General features: G+C 44.0%; 1 long non-coding RNA gene across 1 annotated transcript in view; it reads right to left on the minus strand.

Annotated features, from left to right (window-relative positions):
* LOC133247998 (uncharacterized) overlaps positions 1–17,965 on the minus strand; it is a 46,362-nt gene extending 28,397 nt beyond the window's left edge. Inside the window, exon 1 of the long non-coding RNA XR_009736587.1 lies at positions 11,647–17,965. This is a non-coding gene — a long non-coding RNA (uncharacterized LOC133247998). The remainder of the gene's footprint in view (positions 1–11,646) is intronic.
* Positions 17,966–18,860: the final 895 nt, after the last annotated feature.

Consider the following 18,860-nt stretch of genomic DNA (forward strand, 5'->3'; position numbering starts at 1 on the left):
CTACTGACCTGGGGAGTTCATCTTTCAGTGTCCTATCTTTTTGGCTTTTCATACTGTTCTTGGGGTTCTCAAGGTAAGAATACTCAAGTCGTTCGCCATTGCTTTCTCCAGTGGACCACATTTGGTCAGAACTCTCCACCATGACCCCTGTGTCTTGGATGGCCCTACATGGCATGGCTCAGAGTTTCATTGAGTTAGACAAGGCTGTGGCCCACACAATCAGTTTGGTTAGTTTTCTGTGATTGTGGTTTTCATCCTGTTTGCACTCTGATGGATAAGGATAAGAGGCTTATGGAAGCTTCCTGATGGGAGAGACTGACTGAGGGGGAAACTTTTGTCTTGTTCTGATGGGCACGTCCATGCTCAGCAAATCTTTAATCCAATTTTCTGTTGATGGACTGGGCTATGTTCCCTCCCTGTTGTTTGACCTGAGGCCAATCTATGGTGGAAATAATGAAGATAATGGCAACCTCCTTCAAAAGGTCCTGTGCACACACTGCTGTGCTCAGTGCCCCCAACCTTGCACCAGGCCACCACTGACCCACGCCTCTGTCAGAGACTCCTAAATTCAACGGCAAGTCTGGCTCAGTCTCTTGTGGGGTCGCTGCTCCTTTCTCCTAGATCCTGGTGTACACAAGATTTTGTTTGCACCCTCCAAGAGCCTGTTTCCCCAGTCCTGTGTATGTTCTGGTGGCTCTATGGTGGGGTTAATGGCGACCTCCTCTAAGAGGGCTTATGCTATACCTTGGTCTGCTGCACCCAGAGCCCCTGCCCCTGCAGCAGGCCACTGCTGACCCATACCTCCATAGGAGACACTCAAACACTCAAAGGCAGGTCTGGCTCGATCTCTGTGGAGTCTCCTGGTGTGAACAAGGTCTTGTTTGAGCCCTTCAAGTGTCTCTGGTGGGTATGGGGTTTGATTCTGAACATGATTTCACCCCTCCTACCATCTTGCTGGGGCTTCTCCTTTGCCCTTGGACGTGGGGTATATTTTTTTTGGTGGGATCCAACATTCTCCTGTTAATGGTCGTTCAGTAGTGAGTTGTAATTTTGGAGTTCTCACAGGAGAAGATGTGCACATGTACTTCTACTCCACCATCTTAAATGTTCCTGCTTCTGTTAGGTCCATAACATTTCTGTCCTTTATTGTGCCCATCTTTGCACAACGTTTGAAATGTTCCCTTGATATTTCTAATTTTCCTGAAGCAATCTCTAGTCTTTCCTATTCTATTGTTTTCCTCTATTTCTTTGCATTGATCACTGAGGAAGGCTTTCTTATCTCTCCTTGCTATTCTTTGGAACTCTGCATTCAAATGGGTATATCTTTCCTTTTCTCCTTTGCCTTTAGCTTTTCTTTTCTCAGCTATTTTTAGGCATCCTCAGACAACCATTTTACCTTTTTACATTTCTTTTTCTTGGGGATGGTTTTGATCACTGCCTCCTGTACAATATCATGAACCTGATAGACAGAGTGCCTGAAGAACTATGGATGGAGGTTCATGAAGGTTCGTACACCTTTAACATATACCAAATTTTTCTAGTCAATTATGTCTCAATAAAGCTGAGGAGAAAAAAATTCCTACTGAGTGTGCTGTCCCTTTCTTGGAACAGATATGCCACTGAAAATCATTGAGGGGTTTTGATAGGCTTCCTTTTTTTTTTTTTTTTTTTTTTGAGTCACAAGTACTTTTAACAAGTACTCTAAGTCACATAAAGTAACATCAAGAGTTATACTCACTACAAATATCATCATTTATTCTTATCATTATATAGTGATTTTGAGATGATCTTTTATGGAAATTTGAAGCTTTCCTACTCTAAAGACATTCCGCTAAAGCTCCTTAGAGAAATATCCAGTTCTATTGATAATCTTAGCTACAAAACACAGGAAAAATGAAAATACCTATTGAAAAATATAATATCTACTAAATGGAGGCTGTGTGCTGAGGGGTTTGGCGGAGTTGGTTTCCTATCCTAGTCCCAGGACTTAATAACTGCATTATCTAGGGCTACTTATTCTCTCTGTGTCTCAGTCTCTTCATGTAAATTAGACAACAACCTACCACAAAGAGGTGTTGCAAGGATTTGAGGTGATCTAAAGTTAGCTCTTAAGCATAATGCTTACACATAATAAGTACTTGTATTTTTTTATTTATTGAATAGGCCTGTTTTTATATATTGTTGATAAAGTATGACTCAAGGGGAGGCAATATTCAGCCTAAAGTATTGTTGAATTATGTACTTGAAGATTTAGTAGATCATACAGTTATTTGATTTTCTCTCCGTGACTTATTTCTCTCAGCCTAAAACCTTCAAGTCCATCCCCATTGTCACAACTGAAAGGATTTCCTTCTTTTCACAGCTGAATAATATTCTATTTTCTTTATCCATTATCCATTTGTTGGGCACTTAGACCATTTCCATATCTTGGCTATTGTGAATAATGCTGCAATGAACATGCAGACACAGATAACTGTTCAAGATAGTGAGTTCATTTTATCTAGATATATATCCAGGAATGATTTTTCTGGAGCATATGATAGTTTTACTTTTACAGGGAGAATGGGGAGATGACGGTCAGAGGGTGTGTATATGCATGCTCTGTCATGTCCAACTCTTTGCAACCCCATCAACTGTAGCCCACCAGGTTCCTCTGCCCATGGAATTTTCCAGGCAAAAAACTGGAGAGGGTTGCCATTTTCTTCTCCAGAGGTCAAAGGGTATAGAGTTTCATTTATGAGTAAGTTCTGGGGATCCAGCGTAAAGCCTGTTGACTATAGTTAACAATACCACATGGTATACTTAAAAGTTGATGAGAGAGTAAGTCGATTTTAAATGTTCTCAACATACACACATACAATGATAACTATGCAAGGTCAAAGAATTTGAGAGAAGAAATGCCAGACAAAGAAGAAAGTATGGAGTCTAGTTTTCCCCTTAATGCTACTGAACCTTGTGTGATTTGCCAGGATCGACCTAAAAATGGTTGCGCCATCCATGGCAAAACAGGACATCTCATGGCATGCTTTACATGTGCAAAGAAGTTTTAAAAAAGGAATAAGCCCTGTCCAGTATGTAGGCAACCAATTCAAATGATTGTGCTAACTTATTTCCCCTAGTTGAACTATCTGTAAAAACAGAATTATATATTATAAGCCTAAAAATTTAGACATGAAATTTATTTTTATTTTTTTAGCTGTATCAAAGCAAGAAAATACCTTATGTGTAGATTTCTCCCAACAGTGATTATTCCTTTTAGGAAAATGCTTATTCTGTTGCTATTTTACATTTGGCTTTCAGTGTAATTTAGATTGGATTTAGTGCCCTTCATGTAAAAAAAAAAAGTTCCTGTGAAAGATTTAATATTTAAATTTTAGATACTCTTAAACCTTCCAGTGGGAGAAGGAAATGGCAACCCACTCCAGTATTCTTGCTGGAGAATCCTGAGGACAGAAGAGCCTGGAGGGCTGCTGTCCATAGGGTTGCACAGAGTCAGACATGACTGAAGCAACTTAGCAGCAGCATGCAAGGTAATGGATATGTTAACTAACCTTAATGTAGTAATTACTTCATAATATATACATATATCAGATCATCATGTGATATACCTTAAGCTTATAGTATGTTATTTGTCAATTATACAGGAATCCCTGTTTTCTGAAAGTTTGCTTTAAGCCACTTAGCTTTTACAAAAGACCTACATTGGTATCTGTTTTTACCAAATGAAAGAAATCCAATGAGGATTTTTACTTTTATGAAAAAAGGAGAAAAGCAAAAATAGCAATAGTGTTTTTCAATAAGCCATGATAGAGGCCCAGCACCCCGAGAGCAGTGGGAGGGGCATCACCAAGCTCCTTCCCTGGGAACGACACAGAGCATCTCAGCATCAAGCCACCATGGCTTTGAACTGTATCTCTGAGCATCTGCACTTTACCTCTATTTACTTTGTGCATCTGTTAACAAGATGTATCCTAAGGGAGTTGCTGCCTTGCTTTACATCCTTTTGACTTACAGAATGTTTCATAGGAAAGTTCTGCTTTCATATAGCAGGGGAAACCTATATCTCAATAAAATTAGAAAAAATACTAAACAAGAAAGGTTTGGTAGAGCTCACTGGCACAATATACAAGTGAGTCAATTACTTAGAAAATGTAAAACACAGATAACTCTTTTTTCCTCTTCAAAACTCCCTTATACCCTTCCTTATTATAGGTAAATATCCACAAGAGCCTAGACATGGTATGGGACATCCTTAGAGCATCTTGTTTGCAAAGAGAAAGGGACAGCTGCTCAAGTATTTGAAGAAAATCCAACTCCAACTCCTGTTTGGGTAGGGAGGTGGAGACATCAGAGCACTCTAAAAATAGTATTGATTATCTTCCTTTTCTGAAATCATCCTACCCTGGAATAAAAGGAAAGCTGATCAGGATCTCCATTTTAACTTTAGATGGCCTTATTTTCAGATATTTATGGTAAAGAAATATACTCTGCTTTTCCCTTTATTATAAAAGGAGTGCATATGTGCATACTAAGTTGCTTCAGTTGTGTCTGACTCTTTGTGACCCAATGGACTGTAGCTTAACAGGCTCCTCTGTCCATGGGATTCTCCAGGCAAGAATACTGGAGTAGGTTGCCATTCCCTCCTCCAGGGGATCTTCCCAACACAGGATCAAATCTGTGTCTCTTACATCTCTTGCATTGGCAGGCGGGTTCTTTACCACTAGTGCCAGCAGGTACTTCCTTGTAATAAATTCAAAAATACTTAAGGATGTAAAGTAAAAAATTGATAGTTGTCATCTCAAAACATACTTTTAAATTCAGATATCTCTCTTCTACTTCCAACTTCATCTTCATGAGTATCAGTTCAGCTCAGTGGCTCAGTCATGTCAGACTCTTTGTGACCCCAAGAACTGCAGCACACCAGGGTTCCCTGTAATCACCAACTCCCAGAGCTTACTGAAACTTATCAAGTCAGTGATGCCATCCAACCATCTCATCCTCTGTTGCCCCTTCTCCTCCTGTCTTCAATCATTCCCAGCATCAGGGTCTTTTTTAGTGAGTCGGTTCTTCACATCAGGTGGCCAAAGTATTGGAGTTTCAACTTCAGCAGGGGCAGGGGCTCTAGGTGCAGCAGACCTGGGTATGGCATAGGCCTTCTTGGACGAGGTTGCCATTAACCCCACCATAGAGCCACCAGAACATACACAGGACTTGGGAAACAGGCTCTTGGAGGGCACAAACAAAATCTTGTGTACATTAGGAGACTCCACAGAGATCGAGCCAGAACTGCCTTTGAGTGTTTGAGTGTCTCCTATGGAGGTATGGGTCAGCAGTGGCCTGCTGCAGGGGCAGGGGCTCTGGGTGCAGCAGACCAGGTTATAGCATAAACCCTCTTAGAGGAGGTCGCCATTAACCCCACCATAGAGCCACCAGAACATACACAGGACTGGGGAAACAGGCTCTTGGAGGGTACAAACAAAATCTTGTGTACACCAGGACCTGGGAGAAAGGAGCAGTGACCCCACAAGAGACTGAGCCAGACTTGCCCATGAGTGTCCAGGAGTCTCTGGTGGAGGCGTGGATCGGCGGTGGCCTGCTGCAGAGTCAGGGGCACTGAGTGCAGCAGTGTGTGCACAGGGCCTTTTGAAGGAGGTTGCTATTATCTTCATTACTTCCACCACTGGTTGGCCTCAGGTCAAACAACAGGGAGGGAACACAGCCCAGTCCACCAACAGAAAACTGGATTAAAGATTTACTGAGCATGGCCGCGCCGATCAGAACAAGACTGAGTCCCCCTCAGTCAGTCTCTCCCATCAGGAAGTTTCCATAAGCCTCTTATCCTTATCCATCAGAGGGCAAACAGGATGAAAACCACAATCACAGAATACTAACCAAACTGATTGTGTGGGCCACAGCCTTGTCTAACTCAATGAAACTATGAGCCATGCCATGTAGGGCCACCCAAGACACACACATCATGGTAGAGAGTTCTGACCAAACGTGGTCCACTGGAGAAAGGAATGGCGAACGACTTCAATATTCTTGCCTTGAGAACCCCATGAACAGTATGACTCAAGAGTATATTAAAACACAAATCAAAATATGAACAAGGGGAGTCAGACTGCCTTACTTTAAAATTATCTTAAAAAGTGAATTAAGGTAAAATTCAACTGAAATAATTCTATCTATATGAAAATTCAATATTTATTCATTCAACAAACTGATGTTTCTGATAGGGATACAACAGAAGAGTTACACAGGTCGCTACAGAAGTCCCAGAAGGGGATTACAGATAGAGAGGGAAACCTAAGGAACTGGGAGACCACTGTAAGTTAATGATCACTCAAGAAAACTATCAGAACATGGTGGAATGAAGCAGACCTGCTTAACTATTGTTATTGTTCAGCTGCTCAGTTGTGTCTAACTCTTTGCAATCCCATGGACTAGAGCACACCAGGCCTCCCTGTCCTTCACTATTTCTCAGAGCTTACTCAAACTCATGTCCACTGAGTGGTGATTCCATCCAACCATCTCATCCTGTCATCCCCTTCTCCTCCTGCCCTCAATCTTTCCCAGCATCAGGGTCTTTTCCAACGAGTTAGCTCTTCACATCAGGTGGCCAAATTACTGGAGCTTCAGCTTCAGCATCAATCCTTCCAATGAATATTCAGGGTTGATTTCCTTTAGGATGGACTGGTTGGATCTCCTTACTGTCCAAGGGACTCTCAAGAGTCTTCTTCAGCTCCACAGTTCAAAAGCATCAATTCTTTGGCACTCAGCCTTCTTTACAGTCCAACTCTCACATCCATACGTGACTACTGGAAAAACCATAGCTTTGACTAGATGGACCTTTGTTGGCAAAGTGATGTCTCTGCTTTTTAATATGCTCTCTAGGTTTGTTACAGCTCTTCTTCTAAGGAGCAAGTGTCTTTTAATTTCATGGCTGCAACCACCATCTGCAGTGATATTGGAACCCAAGAAAATAAAGTCTGTTACTCTTTCCATTTCCATTTCTTCCCCATTATTTGCCATGAAGTTATGGGACTGGATGCCACGATCTTAGTTTCTTGAATGTTGAGTTTTAAGCCAGCTTTTTCACTCTTCTATTTCACTTTCATCAAAAGGTTCTAAAGCCATGAATAAAAGCAGGATATATGCCCCAACCCACTAAATGAAAGAAAAATGTTATCGCCCTTCTACTGATTTAAATAAGCGCCATGATAATCCTAGTTTGACCTCATAAGGTCAGACATTCTCCTGCCCGATAGGAGCTAGTGATACAAGCCTGACTTCTACTTGAAGAAGTCAGTCTTTTCCTCTCCCCCACTTTCCTTTGATTATAAAATTGTACCCCACTCAATCCTGGGATCAGAGCTCCCTTGCCTGCCCACTTGTCTCTCTTACAAGTGTCCTATATATCTATGGGTTTGCTAAGTCTCTTCAGTTGTGTTTGACTGCAACCCTATGGACTATAGCCCCCATCACTTTGCCTCTCGCTGAATTCATTCAGCACCAATACACAACGAACTTAAGGAGCTTCATTAAGTCCTGAAACCAGGTGTGTGATCTCAGCTGGAAGATCAAAGGTTTTGGCTGGGTTTGAGTCCTTGCACATGGTTTCAAGTCCTGATCTGAGGAGAACAGTTTCGTTTCCACCACAGTCTCGGCCTAGCTGAACTCTGGCTGCTTCTGGTAATTCTCCTCCCCATGGTCTTCTCACCTCCTTTTACCTTTGACCTGAATTTATATAAACTGCTATTTCCAAACCAATTCACCTCTTGCGCCCCTCAGACTCTACAGCCTTTCTGAGGTTATTCCAGACAACTTGACCAGCACCTGCCCTCCTCACAGCACCACCTGTGATCTCTTCAGTTCCTCAGCCGCAGAGCAGCACAGAGCTCACTGTCTTCCTCTTCACTCTGTCTCCATCCCCTGTGGCTGCATCACTTACACACTATCCCATTCAACACCATGCCTTCTCAGTCTTGACCTTTTTCTCTCCAATAATCCTTTTATCTTCTTCCATTTAATCCTCTTGGACTTCCCTGTAGCTCAGAATCTGTAGTGAAGAATCTTGCCCGCAACACAGAAGACCGGGGTTCAATCCCTGGGTTGGGAAGATCCTCTGCAGAAGGAAATGGCGACCCACTCTTGCCTGGAGAATCCCATGAACAGAGAAGCCTGGTGGTCTACAGTCCATGGGGTTGCAAAGAGTTGGACAGAACTGAGCAACAAACACTACACTACACTATTTAACCCTCTCAACCCTAAAGTCAAAACTTCTTATTGTTACCAATCATCACATTACCTCCTAAAAAGTGACCTCATACCCTTCCCTTCCTTCCAGTGTGTTTACTCTGGTACCCATCTCAAAAATGCTTTGGCCTCACTGAGAATTCCTATCTACTAACCCTACAAGTTTTTCAGTATCCGTTATTCATTTTGTGGCTTCACATCCCTCTTTTCATTTATCGTGTATTTCTGCCCAATAAAACGTAAGCTCAATGAAGACTTTTTCACTCATATCTCTAGCATCAGGAACAGAACCATGCCTAGGTACAAACAAAGCACTCAATAAATATTGGACACATAAATGCCTCCTATGGGACAAGTATTTGGCAAGGATAAAGGAACAAAAACAGCCTCTCCAATCAACAAGTTCAAACGAATATATATCATGCATATGTACTAGTGCAGTCGCACAAATTTCAGCTATTTTTACGTGAACCAACTACTTGTTCTTAGCCTATTTTTAAAATAATTTTACATTTCGTTATTCTAGTGTCCTTGTACTGAGTTTGGCAAGTCTCTCACTAGCAAGAAAATCTTTGAACTTTCCAAACATATATTTTAGGTGTAACAAGTAATAGTGTAAGGCATTTGCTGCTACTGTTGCTGCTAAGTCTAGTCAGTCGTGTCCGACTCTGTGCGACCCCATAGACGGAAGCCCACCAGGCTCCCCTGTCCCTGGGATTCTCCAGGCAAGAACACTGGAGTGGGTTGCCATTTCCTTCTCCAATGCATGAAAGGGAAAAGTGAAAGTGAAGTCGCTCAGTCGTGTCCAACTCTTCGAGACCCCATGGTCTGCAGCCTACCAGGCTCCTCCGTCCATGGGGTTTTCCAGGCAAGAGTACTGGAGTGGGGTGCCATTGCCTTCGCCAGTAAGGCATTTAGAACCCTGTAAAGATTTAGAAGTTTTTTTTAATCCATCTTGTACAAATAATCTGTCAACCCAAAAGGCATCAGGAAGTGATTATTTTAGCAATGCACAAAAAAGGACAGTATCCAGGTGTTAAGGGTTTCATATTATTCCCATCTCTGGCTCCAATGAGAGTTCAAATGGCACATTATGCAAAAGTAGAAAGACATGTTTTTGCCATTTCCTGGAAAAAACACAGTAATAACTATACAAATCCACAATGACTACAAGCATGAATGGCTCTCACAAACGTACAGTTTTACAATTTAAAAGTGTTGGTTTAACCCATTATTTCCAAAACGTATTTGATCATGGAATCTTTCTTCATGCCATTCACATCTATCATATGTAACAAACATTTTCTGATATATAATTTGGAAAGTATTGCTCTAGGATACCATAGAAAGTGAGTAGTATTAGGCCTATGGCTTTCATTTTCAATTTTATATACTTGCAGTATTCTCTGAGGGTTTTTCTTCCAAGGAGTAAGCGCCTAGATAGTATATTGAAAAGCAGAGACATGACTTTGCCAACAAAGGTCCGTCTAGTCAAGGCTATGGTTTTTCCAGTGGTCATGTATGGATGTTAAAGTTGGACTGTGAAGAAAGCCGAGCACCGAAGAACTGATGCTTTTGAACTATGGTGTTGAAGAAGACTCCTGAGAGTCTCTTGGACTGCAAGGAGATCCAACCCTTCCATTCTGAAGGAGATCAGCCCTGGGATTTCTTTGGAAGGAATGATGCTAAAGCTGAAACTCCAGTACTTTGGCCACCTCATGCAAAGAGTTGACTCATTGGAAAAGACTCTGATGCTGGGAGGGGTTGGGGGCAGGAGGAGAAGGGGACGATAGAGGATGAGATGGCTGGATGGCATCACTGACTCGATGGATGTGAGTCTGGGTGAACTCCGGGAGTTGGTGATGGACAGGGAGGCCTGGCATGCTGCGATTCATGGGGTCACAAAGAGTCGGACACGACTGAGCGACTGAACTGAACTGAGGGTTTTACCTAGAGTCATATGGACTTGGATTTGATTCCTAGCTCTGACACTAACTTGGATCAATTATCTTCTTTATAAAATGCAAATAACAATAGTGTTAGCCTTGTCAAGAAACTTTGGTTGGTCCTTGATATATACTAATTCTAGTAATAATATTCTTTAGGCCAAGTACAGATATATAGAGGCCATGTTCTAGATGTATAGAGTAAAATTACATAAAGGGAGGTATGTTTAAATGAGGAAGCACAGCTGTGAAGGAGTAATTATAAAAGATAAAAATCAACTAGATTTTGTCATAAATTTATTTTTACAAAAACAAAATAGTTTTCTTTAGTATTGTAAGCAGAATTTATGAGCTCCTCAATAGACAGCATATACAAAACAAGTATATTTTTCTTTCTGTATATTTTCTGTATATACCCAGAAAAGAAAACCCAAATTTTATAAGTATGTATTTCATACTTCTGCCATACCAAGTGTACATACTCCCATATCCACATGCTATGGGTCATATAATCTCCTTGTCAGGTAAAGACATTGCTAATACAGTTTAGAGACCATCCCTTGGTCAATGGACTAGACAAGCCAGCATTGCAGTCTACTGCAAATTAATTTATTAATTACCCCAGGATCTCAGGGATGTGTTGATCTAACTGCAATGAAGCTGGACCAATTCATAAGCCTTTTGTTATGTATCCAGTTGCTCCCATGCACAGTACAATATAAATAAAACAACTTGTTGCTGCTGCTGCTGCTAAGTCGCTTCAGTCGTGTCCGACTCTGTGTGACCCCATAGACGGCCTCCCACCAGGCTCCCCCGTCCCTGGGATTCTCCAGGCAAGAACACTGGAGTGGGTTGCCAGAAAGTGGAAGGTGAAAGTGAAGTCGCTCAGTCATGTCTGACTCAGTGACCTCATGGACTGCAGCCTACCAGGCTCCTCTGTCCATGGGATTTTCCAGGCAAGAGTACTGGAGTAGGGTGCCATTACTATCACTAAATAAATGGGGGGTGGAGAGACAAACAATTGCCAGGCATATTCCCATGGCAGCTGTGAGCATCTCAGTTCCTGCACCAGTAACTGAGAAAAGGGAGGCCAGTTCACAGGGCAGGTGGAGCACTGGACTTCCTTGACCATGCTACACTGCTCACCCTGGGCTTACACAGGGACACAGTCTCTCTCTAGCACCGCCCACCACCCCACCGCCCAGTACGTTTTTCTAAATACATTTCTCAGCATAATAACGGACTCTATTTCCATCTCTGACTCTGCAACTGAGAGAGAATCGAGAACCACAGGCTAATTCGTGATCATTATCTGTATGTTTCTATAAACAGTGGTAAAGTGCTTACTGTGAGGAATGCAGCCAAAGGCCCATATTAGCACTTACAGCACAAGATGCATGCCTCCCTTATCTCTTCATTTGTGGTTTACCAGTTATCCTCTTACCTCCTAGTGATTCAAAGCTGTACCAGTGGCTAACCTCTGACTGTATCTCTTTCTTCCTTAAGATGAGCAGCTCTGAAAAATGAGAACCAATTGGAAGAGCAGTCAAGATGTGCAGTTTCCAATTTACATAGCTACTTGGGACTTTTTAAAAACTGTTTTCATCTTAGCACATTAATACGGATAACAAAGAAATGAATTAGTAAAAGAAACATTAACATTAAAAAAGAGGGGAGGAAAATACTGTGTAAGTACAATAAATACATGAATACTACAATAAAATGACAGTCTTTATAGTGAAGAGATGACAACCAAAAAGGCAGCTTCGATAAGTACATTTCTACTTGGCCTGGGGCACGAGAAACATTGGTGAAGACAGAGAGAAAAAAAGCTAAGAAGGAAAACGCTGATGTAAGTTGTTGCAATTAGTGTGTGTTCAAATTAGTCAACTTTTAATGATTCATATGACACAGCACTAAAATTACTGGAAAAAGTATTTCAATGATTAAAGCATTTTTTTTTCTTATTTTGGTAGCTATTAACACAGAGAATTTTTTGTTGTTGTTTGTTGTTTAGTCATTCAGTTGTATCTGACTCTTTGTGACCCCATGGACTGTAGCCTGTCAGGTTCCTCTGTCCATGGAATTCTCCAGGAGTGGACTGCCATTTCCTTCTCCAGGTGGGATCTTCCCAAACCACAGATCGTACCTGGGTCTCCTGAGCACGTCCTGCATTACAGGCAAATTCTTTTATCACTGAGCCACTGGGGAAGCCCAATGCAGACAATACTGACTGTAAAACAAGTCTATCTCCTGCTTTAGTATTGGTTTTAAAACATAAACTGCTATGTATTACTGTGGAAATGAGAATGATATTTAAGGTAATAGTCAGAACTGAATGATCCTATTTGCTAAGCATAAATGATTAAAATGGCTAGAATTACAAAATGAATTGCAAAGACATAAAAATATCCCAAAGTTCACCTTGCCAGTTTTCAATTCAGTTCAGTTCAGTCACTCAGTCGTGTCCGACTCTTTGCGACCCCATGAATTGCAGCACACCAGGCCTCCCTGTTCATCACCAACTCCCGGAGTTCACCCAGGCTCACGTCCATCGAGTCGGTGATGCCATCCAGCCATCTCATCCTCTGTCGTCCCCTTCTCCTCCTGCCCCTGATCCTCTGATCCCTCCCAGCATCAGAGTCTTTTCCAATGAGTCAACTCTTTCTATGACATGACCAAAGTACTGGAGTTTCAGCTTTAGCATCATTCCTTCCAAAGAACACCCAGGACCGATCTCCTTTTGAATGGACTGGTTGGATGTCCTTGCAGTCCAAGGGACTCTCAAGAGTCTTCTCCAACACCACAGTTCAAAAGCATCAAATCTTCGGCGCTCAGCTTTCTTCACAGTCCAAATCTCACATCCATACATGACCACTGGAAAAACCATAGCCTTGACTAGACGGACCTTTGTTGGCAAAGTAATATCTCTGCTTTTGAATATGCTATCTAGGTTGGTCATAACCTTCCTTCCAAGGAGTAAGCGTCTTTTAATTTCATGGCTGCAATCATCTGCAGTGATTTTGGAGCCCCCAAAAATAAAGTCTGTCACTAGGTGGGCATACTCCCAAGCATTTCACTTTTCAGGCGCGTTGCCCATAAACAGTTTGGCAGCAGAGGGCGCTCTTCAGTTAAAATCCGAAGTTCTTTTTCAAAAAGCTTTTAGATACATACTCGCTGCATCCAAGTAACATAAGTTACAAGAGTGTTGTAGAATAACAAGAGTCCTATGAGTTTTGAGTTTGATATAGGGGGAAAGGACATTTATGAAACATAATTGAATGAGACCTTAGATTTTTGATCAATGCTTAGTTTCTTCTAATGAACGTATTTGATTCACATCACTAACATTTTCTGAGGACCGACTCGGTGTAAGACACCAACATACACTTCTAGCGTCTTCTCAGGATACTGTTACGGGAAGACTTGGACCCTTACCATGTGCTTTCTGCACTTTAAAGGCAGGGCATTTTAAAACAAAATGAGGAAACTGAAAGTCATCGTATTTATCACATTCAAAAGTAAGGAATTTACTATGCTGTAGATTTTACCTAGAATGTTTGGAACAATCGGCAGCCACAGTTCCTATTCTCAGATTACATCCTGAAGATAAAACTATTTTCATAACATCTGAATACTAATATAAAACAATATCTGCGCATTTATCTACATTTATCTCCCGCGATCAATAGCATCTTCTCAACAGAATCCCGAGTGCCAGTATTCTCCGCAACGTCGGATTGCTTCCCGGATTCCAAAGCGTGGTCTTTCCCCACCCTCCTGACCCTCTCTGCCACTATCCGCCTCCCCAGAGGCAACCAGCTCCGGCCAGGGCCAAGTAGCTGAACATTTTGAGTTTTTACAAGAGACTCTTTCCCCCTAGCTTCTTATCGATGAATGGGTGTTTGTTTGTTTGTTTGTTTGTTTGAACACTTAGCTTTAAACCTCTTTCATTTCCAGAACACTCCTGGTTTGGTTTTCAAACTAACGAGGTCTGACTAGTGATCATGCAAAAAGCCTTTTTTGAACACCCCAAGACGCAAGTCATTGGACAGGGCTCTGGCTGCGTGTCCAAGGTCTCACGTGATGCCTCCGCGAGCCACCCAGCGCATCTGTTCGGGTGAAACCCTTCAAACTTTTTCTTTCTGTGTTTGAAAAGCAAAATGACCCGGTCTAAAGGCGCCGGCCTTCGGCTGCGCAAAGTTGATCCTTCTGGGAGGCGGCCGGCCTCCCGGAAGACCGCCGCATGACTCAAGACTCGAAATGTTCCGGAGTTCAAGTCACTCTGGACGTCGCCACCACCGCTTCGCACTCGTCGCGGAGCCGCGCGGCCGCCACCCAGCGGTCCCCGCCCGCCGGCCCCGAGCGGCCCTCGCGCCCGCTGCGGGGGAGGGGCACGCTCGGCTGAGGTCGCCGCCCGGTTGAGCAATCCGGCTATGCAAATAGCGGGGTTACGACAGCCAATCGGAGGCCGGTTTTGCCGTGACGCGCGCGCCGAGCGCCTGTAGTATTTATAGATCGTATTTAAAGAGCCCTTGGGAGTCTCCCCGGGCTCGGCTGGGCGGTGGCAGCGGCCGCGGAGCTACAGTTGGCCCGGCGCGAGTGAGGTGGCGGGGCGGTCGCTGCCGGTCCTTTCCCTGTGGGGGTGTGGGGCGTGGAGAAGCGTCCTAGCACGTTCCGTAGTAAATAGTTTTTACCCACTTCCCAGCTCGGTTTCTGGAGAAGGGGAGGAAATGCTGCCGCTCCGACCATAGTTTTGCTGGAAACAAAGCTAGGGATTTGGCATCTCAAAGCAGGGGGTGGAGATGGGGGTGGGGGTGCAGAGAAGGTTTGAGCCGACCCCGCCCCGGCCCCACATTTGAGCCACAAACCGACGCCTGTTTCCTGGTGTTGGGCTGTGTGTAGAGGCGGCCTTCCTGGGGGGAGGGGAGAACAATACCGCCTGAAAAGCCAAAAGTCGTGGAATTTGGGGGCGGGGTGTATTCGTGGAAAATAAACTGCAGGATAGTGGTGGTGATTATCTTGGCGTTCAATCCATTGATCCTCAGACTTACCGGCCAGCGAGCTGCACACTGCAGTGCGAAAGCAGGAAACTGACATTACGTCAGAGGAGAGAAGAGACCCAAACTGCAAGGGCTGCATCTGCAGAGCTGGTTGTTTCTCCTCGGAGGGGTTCTGTGGGCCCGGGGTGCTGCCCCGGGAGAGGCGCTGCGGGCTCTCCAGCGGAGGGCAGACGTTGGGGGCGCTCGGGGGAATTCCTGGCCTGGGCCGTCCCACGTTGCCCTCACCAGCGGGCTATATAGGAGCCACGACTAATTCCTTTTAAAGATAGCCCCGCGCTTAGCTGGACGTCCTGAAATCCAGGAGGGAGGGGCCAGGGAAGCGCACCAAGTGTCCCCTGCTGTCCTTAGCTTAGCGCGAGCTGAAGTCCATCAGAGGAAAGCAGGTGGTGGGGGGAGGGGGTTCCCAGGGAGTCACCAAGGGTTCCAGCCATGTGCAGAACCTGACAGTTTCTCCGCACCTTATCAGGGGTTTTGTTTTCTCGATATTGAGTGCCGTGGTCACCAGAAACTTGCTCTCTGCCAGGGACCTAGCTCCTGAGGCCTTGCCACTGCTTCTTAGAAATCTCTTGAGGACAGACACGCAGCAGGAGAATAGCGTCCATTAGTACATTCTGTCTCTTGGAAGACATTGAGGAGTTTGGCGCTGACCTCACCTGCTCCCTCATTCCTGGCTCAGGGTCATCACAAGGTAACCGCAGTAACCAGTTCTCCTGGGCTCACGGCCCACTCCATCGGTGAGCCGAGCTTAGCTCAAAAAAGATTGGTGACAGCAGCCAATGATGATCATTCCTGCTGGGTCCTGAGTGCTTTGGCAGGCTATCTCATTTAATTCTCACAATAACTGGATGGGGTGAGTACTGTGAGCCGCATTTTTCAGATAAAGAAACAGATTCTGAGAATCAGTGTGTCTTCTGCGGATGGGACCCGTGCAGTCTGACGCCAAAGCCTGCACAGTCTGTGGGGGCAGGGAGCTGGCTTTGATCGGGGCACCTTCCAGGCTCACCTCAGTTCACAGCAAGAAGGCAAGCGAGAGCCTTCGTTCACCCCTGTTGTCAGTCAACTACAATAAACCTAGTTCTGGTTAAACATGGTGATTCTCAGGTGACATGTTTAATCTCCTGGAGTAAGAACTCCAGTAAAACTGCTCCTCCAAACCGTTTAAGCCAATTTTCTCATTGCTCCCTGTTTGCAACAGTGTCTTATAAGGTCGTTTAATGATTATATATCACTTCATTCCTAGCTCAGGTCATTGGATAATGCCAGGTCTAAAGAACTGAGTGAGTTACCTTGTAAATTAAGAGTGGGGCCATGTTCAGCATTAGTCTGTAGTCTCATTCAAGGTTGGATGAGTCCTGTCCTTGCTTTTCCCATTGGTTGCCTTACCCCCCATGATAGTCATCTAGGTTGGGGAGAGAGCCAGGGAAGGGAAAGAAGACTGGCAGATTGTGATTAGTGTCTGGGAAGGGAAATTCAAAGGAGGAAAAGTAAGGGGAAGAAGATTATACCTCTGTATATAATTATAATTTTTTAAACAGAAACAAGTGATTTGAAAGCCAGGAATCTGATAGAGGTTGAAGACTGTTTCTATCTCATCTTGGCTGGAAAGCCTTAGACCACTGTGAATATGAGACCCAGTGTCCTCATCTGTAAAATGGAAGTAACCTGCTAGCCGTCTACTGACATTCTCCTCTGCTGCCCCTTCTTCCACCTCTACTCTTCTGCATTCTGGTGGTTCCCAAAATTCCCTCTGAGGCTAAGTCTCTTCTCACTCAACACGCTCTCCTGGATGATTTACCCAAAGCATGACCCCTGTTGCCATTTGAAATCTTTGTCTCTTGCCCAGGTCTCTTTCTGACCTCCAGATCTATACTCGGGACATCTCCACTTGAACACCACCATCTTAAATGTTCCAAACTGAGCTGCTCCTTATCTACCTCCCGGCCACCTACCATGAAAGGTTGGCACTACCCTTTCACATCCCCACCCAGTTATTCAAGCCAAAGCTTGGCTAATTCCCCTTTCCCTTAACTAATACACCCAAATAATGGCCAACTCCCACCTTGGATTAGCTGCCTTCTGTCTATCAGCCCCTAAAATCACCTCTACCAGGCAGCCATATCCCCTCCATCAGTCCCCTTCGGTGGGTCCCACTGCCCTAAGAATGACGCCTGACACAAAGCCACTCAAGACTGAGCCCAGACCTAGGACTCTGGCTGCTCCCCTTGCTAGCACACCACCCTTCAGCCATTCTGAATTTTGTGCAGTTTGTCTTATGATGCCAAATTCTTTTGTCATTTCTCTGAGCTTTAGCAGATTATGCCACCATACCAAGGCACCTTATCCCCATGCCCATGTTTCTGACTGAAAGCTCCTACTACTCTTTCGTTGCTCAGTGTATGTCACTTCCTCTGGAAAGTTCTTTGCGCTCCACCCAGCTTCACGGTTTGTGCTCCTCCAGCTTATTCAAAGAACTGTGCTTTCCCATCACAGCACCCAAACCCTGTAGACTGAGTGTCTTTTCATTTCCCTGAATCTGTGTGTTTATTCATATAGAAGGGGACTACACCAGAATCATTCAAGGTGCTTCATCAGCCTGCATCTCAAAACCCCATTCAAACTTCAGAACACAATGAACCCATGGGACCAATGATATGCTGTATCTCTCATGAGTGTAAGGGTAGAAGACAGGTTGAAAACTGCTGTCTTAGACTGGCAATTCGACAGGGAAAGAATCATTATTTCCCTGGCCCAGTGTAAGGCACAGAGCAGAAGACACTCAGGAAGTACTTTTGTGATTGACTGGGGTTGTGAGGATTAGATCAAATTATGTATATGGAGTTCCCAGGACATAACAGGCATTGGCTAAATCTGGATTGTCTTGCCCTCCACTTGCTAATATAGAGCTTAGGAGTCATCACTTAATGCTTCGTGTCTGCCATCCTTGTCAACCTTTATTCCCCATGAGAATGAAAGTGAAAGATACTTACAGTGGGTTCCTAGAGCCCTGCAACTTCACTACAGCTATTTAAAAAAAAAAAAAAAAACTAAACTAAAAAACACTGCATAAATCCTAGGCATGTTTTTGGCTGACTCTGTTATTGGTAAGCAAACTGTCTCACATTTATTGTTTCTCTAGTGGTCTTAGAAACCACTAGAGAAATTAGTGGGCTTCCCTGATAGCTCAGTTGGTAAAGAATCCACTTGCAATGCAGGAGACCCTGGTTCAATTCCTGGGACAGGTAGATACGCTGGAGAAGGGATAGGCTACCCACTCCAGTATTCTTGGGCTTCCCTTGTGGCTCAGCTGATAAAGACTCTGCCTGCAATGCAGGAGACCTGGGTTCAATCCCTGGTTTGGGAACATCACCTGGAGAAGGGAAAGACTACCCACTCCAGTATTCTGGCCTGGAGAATTCCATGGATTTGATAGTCCATGGGGTCACAAAGAGTCTGACACGACTCAGCCACTTTCACTTTCACTTAGCGGTCTGAAGGTTTTTTCTTCTTTCTGTTTTTTAATGGAGAAACATGTCTCCCAAAATCCTTTTGGGGGGAATCCATCTTCAGCAGGGTTTCCCTGGTGGCTCACACAGTA

The sequence above is a fragment of the Bos javanicus genome, chromosome 5, assembly GCF_032452875.1.
Source record: "Bos javanicus breed banteng chromosome 5, ARS-OSU_banteng_1.0, whole genome shotgun sequence".
Classification (NCBI taxonomy): domain Eukaryota; kingdom Metazoa; phylum Chordata; class Mammalia; order Artiodactyla; family Bovidae; genus Bos; species Bos javanicus.